The sequence below is a fragment of the Pteropus vampyrus genome, unplaced genomic scaffold (genome assembly GCF_000151845.1).
Source record: "Pteropus vampyrus isolate Shadow unplaced genomic scaffold, Pvam_2.0 Scaffold121, whole genome shotgun sequence".
Taxonomy (NCBI): Eukaryota; Metazoa; Chordata; class Mammalia; order Chiroptera; family Pteropodidae; genus Pteropus; species Pteropus vampyrus.
This window is the reverse complement of record NW_011888902.1, coordinates 2,359,060-2,368,007: the sequence shown is the minus strand read 5'-3', so window position 1 is coordinate 2,368,007 and position 8,948 is coordinate 2,359,060.

Here is an 8,948-nt window from a genome sequence, read left to right as displayed (position 1 = left end):
ATAGATGATTGTCTTTTTTCATTAACTTTTTCAACTTATTGTTTATATAAATAGAAACTATTGGTTTCTCGATAACATTGTTTCCGACCAGCTGATTAAGTTCTCTTATTGTTGCAATCATATTTTCAACTGATTTTCTAAGTATGGAATCTTGTAAGCTTCAAACAATATATTTTATCTCCTCCTTTCCAATTTTTATATTATAATTTCTTTCTCTTTTCTGTTTGCATTGGCTGGTACATCCAGAAAAATATTTAAAACTTTAAAAGCTATAAATAATCATCACAATCTTTCCTCTTAGATTCTGAGAGTGCAGTTTCTCTTGGCAAAATCTGCTCATAGTTCTGAGCAGACTTTTTTCACTTCCCTGGCAGAATCTTTCTCCTATGTTGTCCTTGAATATAGAAATTTCTCAGGATATTCTCCATGACTACTACTTCTCCCCGTACACATCACCCCTAAATAATCTTGTCAATTAATACTCACAACATAATGGCTCACCAAATTATATATCCATCCTAGGTATATTTCCTGTAATGCTAAATTTATATATCCAACTTCTCATTGGACATTTTTATCAGAATCTCATAAATACTTAGTATTGACATGTTTAAAACAGAACTCATCCTTACTCTACACACACACACACACACACACACACACACACACAAACTTTCCTTTATGGTAACCCCATAAATATATAGTAACAAGAACTAGAAGCATAGGGTTTATATTCAGTTCATCCTTTCCCACCATACCTTAAGCCCATTAGCCACTCCACCCTATGGATTATACCTCTCATGGACATTACTTCTCCTTTAGCTGAAGTTCTTAATTTCCTTGTACAGGGATCATTTCGACAGACTTCTGACTTCCCTGTAGGGTAACTAATTGTCCCAGTTTTCCTGGAATTGTCCCAGAATGCAATATTCTCAGTACTAAAACCAGGAAAGTGCCAGGGGGATGAGGTGATTACCCTATTCCTGGGCTTTCACTACTATCTCTTTTTGGGGGGAGAGGAGGGTTAAATCTTTTATTTTTTATTAAAAATTATTGGAGGTGACATCGATTAACAAAATGAAATAAGTTTCAAGGATATCATTCAACAGAAAGCCATATATATAAAACTAAAAATATATCTCTTTTCAGTGATTGTTAATGAACTTCTTCAAATGCAGGTTAATGAACTTCTCTAAGGAAAAAGCGTATAGGCACGCAAATTCTGCATTCAGTGTAGGAGTTTAACAGACCCTCTCGATCTACGCGTCAATTGTCACACATTCAAAAGATTCAAATTTGAGTTTTTAACCAATCCTTCATACGGCCGTCAGACAATCTGTCTAACACCCCAAATCTGACAGTGTTATTCTCCTTCTAGATGTTCTCTAATGACACCTCATCGCCTACAGAGTAACACCAAATTCTGTAGCACACATAGAAGATACTTTGTATTCTGGGAGTTGTCTTCATTTGTCAATGCATCTCCTAGGACTTTATTTCTCATGCCCCACACTCTTGCCGTATCACATGACTGACAGCTTACGAAGGTGCAAGCTGCTCCATGCCTAAGCATGTTAGCACATGCTCATCTGTGGTGTACAGTGCCTCCCTCAGCATCGTCATATTTGCTTTAGAATACCTACTCTAGCTTAGAAAACTCATTCAAAGATTTCTCCTCTCTGCAACACTTCCTCCCAAATCATTCCAATCAATTAATTGTGCCATTTTTATTTCCATCACTGGAGTTGGTGCACAGTAGTTATAACACTGACCGTTTACTGAAATTATCTTTCACAAGCCTTTCTCTGCAAATACACCAAAAATGTGAAGCAGGAGCAGTATCGTATCTTACCCTACCTTATATGTCTAGCGTCTAGCACATTCTAAACAACAAATAAATGATCGTTGAATGAAGTAATGAATGAAAGTGGCAAGCATACAAGGATCATCTTACTCATGGCAAGGCGATTAACAGCATAATTTACAACTCATTACTTAAAATTGTATGTACTTTTAATGAAGATTTATGAATTACCTAAATGTCACCTTACCGATTTTCTCATTAACACAGTGGTATGTGATACTCTATTTTTTTTGTTTTTGGTTTTTTGGTTTTTTTTGTTAGCATTCTACATCTGAGGAACGGAAAATGGGAAAATGCAATGACGAACCCAAACTTCTGCTTTATGTATTGCAGCCGTGCATTCCCTTGAGGTTTCCTACTAGACGGGCTCAGCGAACCGTCCAGAGTAGTTTGAGAGACAGCCGGGGACAGATCACAGCAATAAAAAGAAAGTGATTTCCAGTCCTAAAGAATGACCTTATGCAGGCAAGTAGTCGCTGTAATAATTATCCGAGTTTCCTACTTTGTCAAAATTCAAACCCTTAACGAGAAATTGAACATTTTCTTTTTTTTATCATTTTGAAACCTGCTTTCGATACCATTTTAAAAGCGAGCACATATAAAAGTAAAGGTGCCCGATTTTGTGTGTGACTTTTAAAATATCACATGACATGACCGTATTAGGTCCTGTGATCTCCAGTGCATTTATAGCACACAGTTCATCAAATGCAAAAAACAAAAACAAACAAACAAAAAACCCTGAATTTGCAGCTCTGTAATTTGCATGAGCTCACAGTCCAGTTTTATTCTGGTGTGTACTTTTATGCTTCACTAATGAGATCTCTACATACTGTGTTGCCCTTTGCTGTTTGCCTCCATCTCCAAAATGCTACCTAAACAAGCCGGAAAGGAAAATAACTAATTAATTGTTGTGTTTTGTTTCATGATGAGGCTTGCTTAGCTGTTGATGAGGGTTGGCAGTGCAAAGGGTGACGGCTTGAATACGTGCAGATGTCACTGAGAAGTAATACCGCACGGCAGAGTGGGAAGCAAATGAGAAATCAGGGTTCTCAAGAAAAAATTGAGAAGACATCAACTACTAGATAGTTCTCAGAAGTAGGCAAGACAAATGAAGGAACCCTAGCGAGGAAGCCACAGATTAAGACGCAGGAAGATATTCAGGATCAAGGGAATAAAAAGGCTGATAGGTAAAAGGATGAGTAAGTCATGTCAAGACTAAAATCTTTAATTAGAACATCACTTGACTAAGAGCTTGGTTTTCACTTCCTGCCGTGCTCTGTAAGTTTAGGGATTATAGAGAAACTGTGCTAGTCCAACTCCAATAACTGTTAACATCATCTTCTTCCCCATCTTGGGTAGGCATTAAGATGGCAACCTGCAGTGAGAACGAGGACATGGATGGATTTACCTCCTCTTCTTGCTGTGTTTGCTAGCTCTTCTACTCTCTTCAGTATTGCCGTAGGAGAAGGAGGATGAGGAAAAAGAAAAGGCTGATTTATATTTGAGCTGCATGGCTTTATGTCCTCTAGCTGGCAGCTCATTAGAATGTAGCCCTAGAAGATGATATCGTGGGTGGCCTCTGTGGGCTCTGGAGGGTTCTGCTCTCCTGTAGACCCAAGAAGATATAACTCTATTCTAAGCAATCGCCTGCAACCCTACTTTTCACATATAGATACTCCTCCTACCTCTTTCTGCTGAGTTGGCTCACCTCTCATGTCACTCATGCTGGTGAGCGACCATGCAGGATCTGTCTCCCAATGTCACTGCCATTCTCTACAGGAAAACACTTATGGCTTCTTGCCCTGACAAACTCTGAGAGGAAAGTCGATTCCCACATTATAGCACTGTTGATTCTACCAGCTGGCTGGTAGAAAACAGACTAATCTATGCTTGATAAAGCTGTCTCATGCATGGATCAGACAGTAATCCTGTGTCTCCCAGTGGCAGGAAATGTATCTCAGCGTTCTCTAAGTGTACCCATCGAAGTCCCTCCTCTATGTATGAGGCAAAAGGTAGCGTCCACGATGCCTCCTTCAGAGAAGGAAAGCTCTACCATAACATCCGCACTCTCTAAAGAGGTCTCCACTCACGTTCTTAAATCTTCACTCTGTCCCATTTTTACATCCTCGAATTTGTTGAGTTGCGGAAAAATAAAACAGGCTCTTGGGGCCATTTCATTTCTAAATCTACATGCAATGAGAGAGGTGATCTGTCTCACACTTACTTTGGCCTCCTGGTAGTTATCAGAAAGAGTTCCAGTCTACATTCCTGCTTCTTATCTTTCTGTAACTAGTAATTTTCAACCCCAACTGCATAGTTAGAATCACTAGCAAAACTTTAAAAAATGTACATGCCTGCCACTCCCCTCTTGCAGCCAGTGATTCTGTTTTAATTGGTTCGGTTGAACATTTGTGTTTTTTAAAAAGCTCTCAATGACTTTAATGTGCAGCCAGGACTGAGAACAACTGTTATAAATGGCAATTGATTTCTTCAACCAACAGCTTTAGATGGAATAGTTCTGTATTAATTTTTTCTGTATGTTTGCAGACAACTCTAAGCTAATCACTTTAAAAACTATTCTCAATAATAAATTAGTTTTTTAAATAGCTCCTGATGTCATTACAAATGGTAAGATTTCATTTTTTTAATGGCTGAGTAATATTCTATTGTATATATGTACCATAACTTCTTTATCCAATCGTCTATTGATGGGCACTTAGGTTGCTTTTGTATCTTGGCTGTAAAATACCTTTTTAGTGAATTCTAGCAAGAACTAACTGCATCTATAGGATTAGTTTCTGTACCAATTTTTAACTCAGAATGTTCCCGTGTCTTAAACTATTTTCATTCAGTCAAAGTGGAAAACATACTCTTTATCATTAATTAGTTATATTTATCTGTACACATTAGCGTTCACGTGGATGACTATATTTCTTCTCTGTTTAATAGGTAGATGCACTTAAATTTTTTTATGATTCCTATCACCTTAAAGCAATTTTAAAAAGTACTCATTGAGATAGGGAAGGCTGAAGAAAATCAATAATTAATTATTTGCTTTGCAAAAAACAAACAAACAAATGAACATGAAATGAATCTGAAAGAAGTGCATTTCTATCAATTTGATCATGTTCGAGATGAGTTTTCCAAAGAGATGAAAGTGATCTCCTGACATCTTTATTCCAGGAAGTTTTCAGATTTTCTGTAAAATTTTTTTTCTATGCTAAAAACTGAAAGTTTCCCAAATACAGAGCTGAGACTGGTTGTCTAATATTGTCCCACCTCAGGTGCAAAATGCCCTTAAAGTTCCATTTTAACCTCAAGGGAGAAAAGAAATCCATTCGTTGTTTTTCTGGACAGGGCTAATATTCTCAAAAATCATCAAATCTAAAAAATAAATTTAGTAAGTCAGTTTCTCTGCCTCCTGTTACTAAACTCTTTTAACCTAGACATTCTACTTCTAGGAATTCACTCTACAGATTCAGTCAGGTGTATAAACAAGTGTGTGTGTGTGTGTGTGTGTGTGTGTGTGTGTGTGTGTGTGTATAAATGAATTTATTGCAACATTGTGTAGGATAACAGCATGAAATTAGTGAGAAAATGGTAAAATGAACGATAGTAAAGTTGTTAAACAAAATGACATAGATCTATGTATGCTGATCAGGAACAATTTCCAAGATGCTTTATTAAGTTTAAAAGGCAGGAAGTGTGTTCTCATACTCATTGGGAAAAGGATAGTCTCTTCGATAAATGGTGTTGAGAATTAAATAACCGCATTCATAAAAATGAAACTGGACTCCTGTCTCATACCACTCACAAGAATTAACTTGAAGTGGATTAAAGATGTAAGTGTAAGACTTGAAACTGTAAACATCAGGGGACAGCTCCTTGACCTTGGTCTTGGCAATGATAATTTTGGCTGTGACTCCAAAGCGCAAGCAACAAAGGCAAAAATAAATAAGTGGGACTAAATCAAATCAAAAAGCTTCTGCACAGTGAAAAAAACAATAGATAAAATGAAAAGACAACCTACAGAATGGGAGAAAATATTTGCAAACCACCTATCTGATAAGGGGTTAATATTCAAAACATGTAAAGGACTCATACGACTCAATAACAAACAAAAAAAATCTGATTTAAAAATGGACAGAAGAACTAAATAGACATTTTTCTAAAAAAAGACACACAAATGGCCAACAGATACATAAAAAGGTGCCCTACATCACTAATTATCAGGAAGATGCAAATGAAAACCTCCATGAAGTATGACCTCATACCCTTTAGATGGCTGTCATCAAAAAGATGAGAGATAAGTGTTGGCAGGGGTGGAGAGAAGAGGGGACTCTTGTACACAGTTGGTAGGAATTAGTGAAAACAACATGGAACACTATGAAAAACAGTGTGGAGGTTTCTTTAAAAAGTAAAAATAGTACTAACATATGATCCAGCAGTTCTGCTTATGGCTTTAGATTCAAAGGAAGGGAAAACAGGACGTTGAAGACAGATCCTCACTGCCATGTTTATTGCAGTATTGCAGTATTATTCACAACCACGATATGGAAATAACCCAGGCGGGTATCAACAGATGAGTGGATAAAGAAGATGTGAGGTTATGTATACATATAATCTACATATATGTATATAATCAGATTATATATGTGATATACATGATTTATATTATATATAATGTAAGACTATATACATTATATATATTATATATACCAACCAAGAGAAAAGAAGTCCTGCCATTTGCAAGAAGAGGCATTGACCACGAGGGCATTATATTAAGTGAAATCAGTCAAACAGGGAAAGACAAATACTTTATGATGTTACTTATATGTGGCATCGACAGAGGCCTAACGCACAGAGCCAGAGGGTAGAATGGTGGTTATCTGGAGCTCAGGGGTGGTGGAAATGGGAGATGCTGGTCAGAGTACAAACTTGCAGTTAGAAAATTAACAAATTCTGGGGATCTAATGCACGGCATTGTGATATTGTTTACAGTACTGTGTTTCTATCCTTGAAAGTCGCTATGAGAGTAGATCTTAAATGTTCTCACCACAAAAAAGAAATAATAATTATATGACTTCATAAAGGAATTAGCTAACACTACGGTGGCAATCATAGTACTATATATAAATATATCAAGTGTACATAAGTGTGCTTAATGCATATGTGTATCAAATCAACAAGTTGTTCACCTTAAATGTACACAATATATTTCAATTATATTTCAACAAAACTGTAAAATACAAGAGACACGTTTATCTCCATGTTCATACATTGAGTTTACGCATCAATTTATTTAGTCATTGAACATTTACCAAATGCTGACTTCGTTAACTCTGTTAACTGAACAACCACCAAATCCTATTGTGAGGAAAACAGAGATACAAAAAGAGTCTGAACATTTTCATTCACTCACCCATTCATTCCCTGACTCACACAATAAACACTATTTAATAAATATCAATCGTGCGTCACCTGAACCTATGCAAAAGGGATGGCACATACCTCCTCTGTAGACATGGCCAGAAGTGGCCCAAACGAGGGCAGGTTCTAAGATGTCCATGAAGCCCACCTGCCACCATATCACAAAGGCCATATTTCCATGGGTACAATCACTGTGGAGGAAAAACCGGTCCATTCACCCATTAACTCATTTATTAAAGACTTATTATTTTAACTCTCTACGAGTGCCATTCTCTGGGCTTTTTCAGAATATAGAGTTAGACAAAACACGGACCCCATCTTTGGGAGTTTGAAGCTCAGGAGATCCGTTTGCCTTCCTTTTTTTTTTTTAGCATTTTGAACTTTATAAAATATATTTATTTATTACTTCATTTGATTATCAAAAAGAAGCCATGAAGTAAGCCCGACAGATATAGTTTTTCCCATTTTACAAACAAAAAAATCACAATTTAGAGAGGCTGAGCGTCCTGCTTGACATGGCTGAGGTGACCCGTGTGCCTTTCATGGCATGTACCATAACAGTGTGTCTGCCATCCCTCCGTTTTGCTGTCGAAGTCACCGGACCCGCCGTGGCCTGGCTCACTGAAAATGCTCTGTAAAGAGAGGGTCACAAAAAGCGACGCATACGTTCCTCAAACATGTTTATTTCAATGTAACGAACGTACACTAATTCTCTAGTTTTTTTCTAAAACACCGGACCTTCGGTTCACGCATCGGCTGCCCGATTGAAATACCACACAGTCTTCCTCAGATACTCACACCCATAATGCCTCGTCTATGAATTCTCAATTTCAGTTTCTTTAAAGTGAGGCCAGAATTACAGAGACATGTGAAATCTTCTGAATCCAGAATCCTTCTAGATGTTTATGCTTTCTCCCAATCTTTTCGAAGCATCTGGCCCACACCTAATTCAGCAGAAATATTTGCAGCGGCCTTCCTTTTCAAGGCTTTCCAAAGGACTCAGCATATGCTGTAGCTCTCCTCAAGGGTTCATATTCCATTGCTTTACACTCAGAGATGCTGTAGCTCTCCTCAAGGGTTCATATTCCATTGCTTTACACTCTACCGAGTTAGAGAAACAAGCACAATTGGCACACAAAGGGTAGAGATCAAACGTAACCGACGTAAGCACACGATGCCACGACACAAGCAGAGGCGTTGGTGGAGGGCCTGACGCTGTGAGGCTGCACCCCCGAAATCTAAAGAAGAGAAGTCCGTTGCAACTGGGTGGTCATGTGTTTGACTCAGGGAAAATGCTGCCGAAAAATAAGAAATTATTTTTCTAAGTTGCATTTAAGAGTATTTGCCCAATCTAAAATTTAAAATCGATCTTGGTTACAAATACTGCAGATTCTTAAAAGATGGAGTCTCTCTTGGAATAAAAGTCATAGTGACAACATTTTTTGACTTTATTCTCATTGTCTTAGGACTGTCTCTCTATAGCCAGCATGGGGCTTATGATGCTGTTTGTACTTAATAGTTGCTGAAGCTGTGACTTAAAAAGCCATCTTTGAAAAATAAAGAAATCTGAGTTGTTGGAGCTTTGAAAATTAGGTCATTCTCCTTCGAAGTAAAGGGCTCAGTTCGGTCAGTTCTGTGTTAATCATAGCAGTTG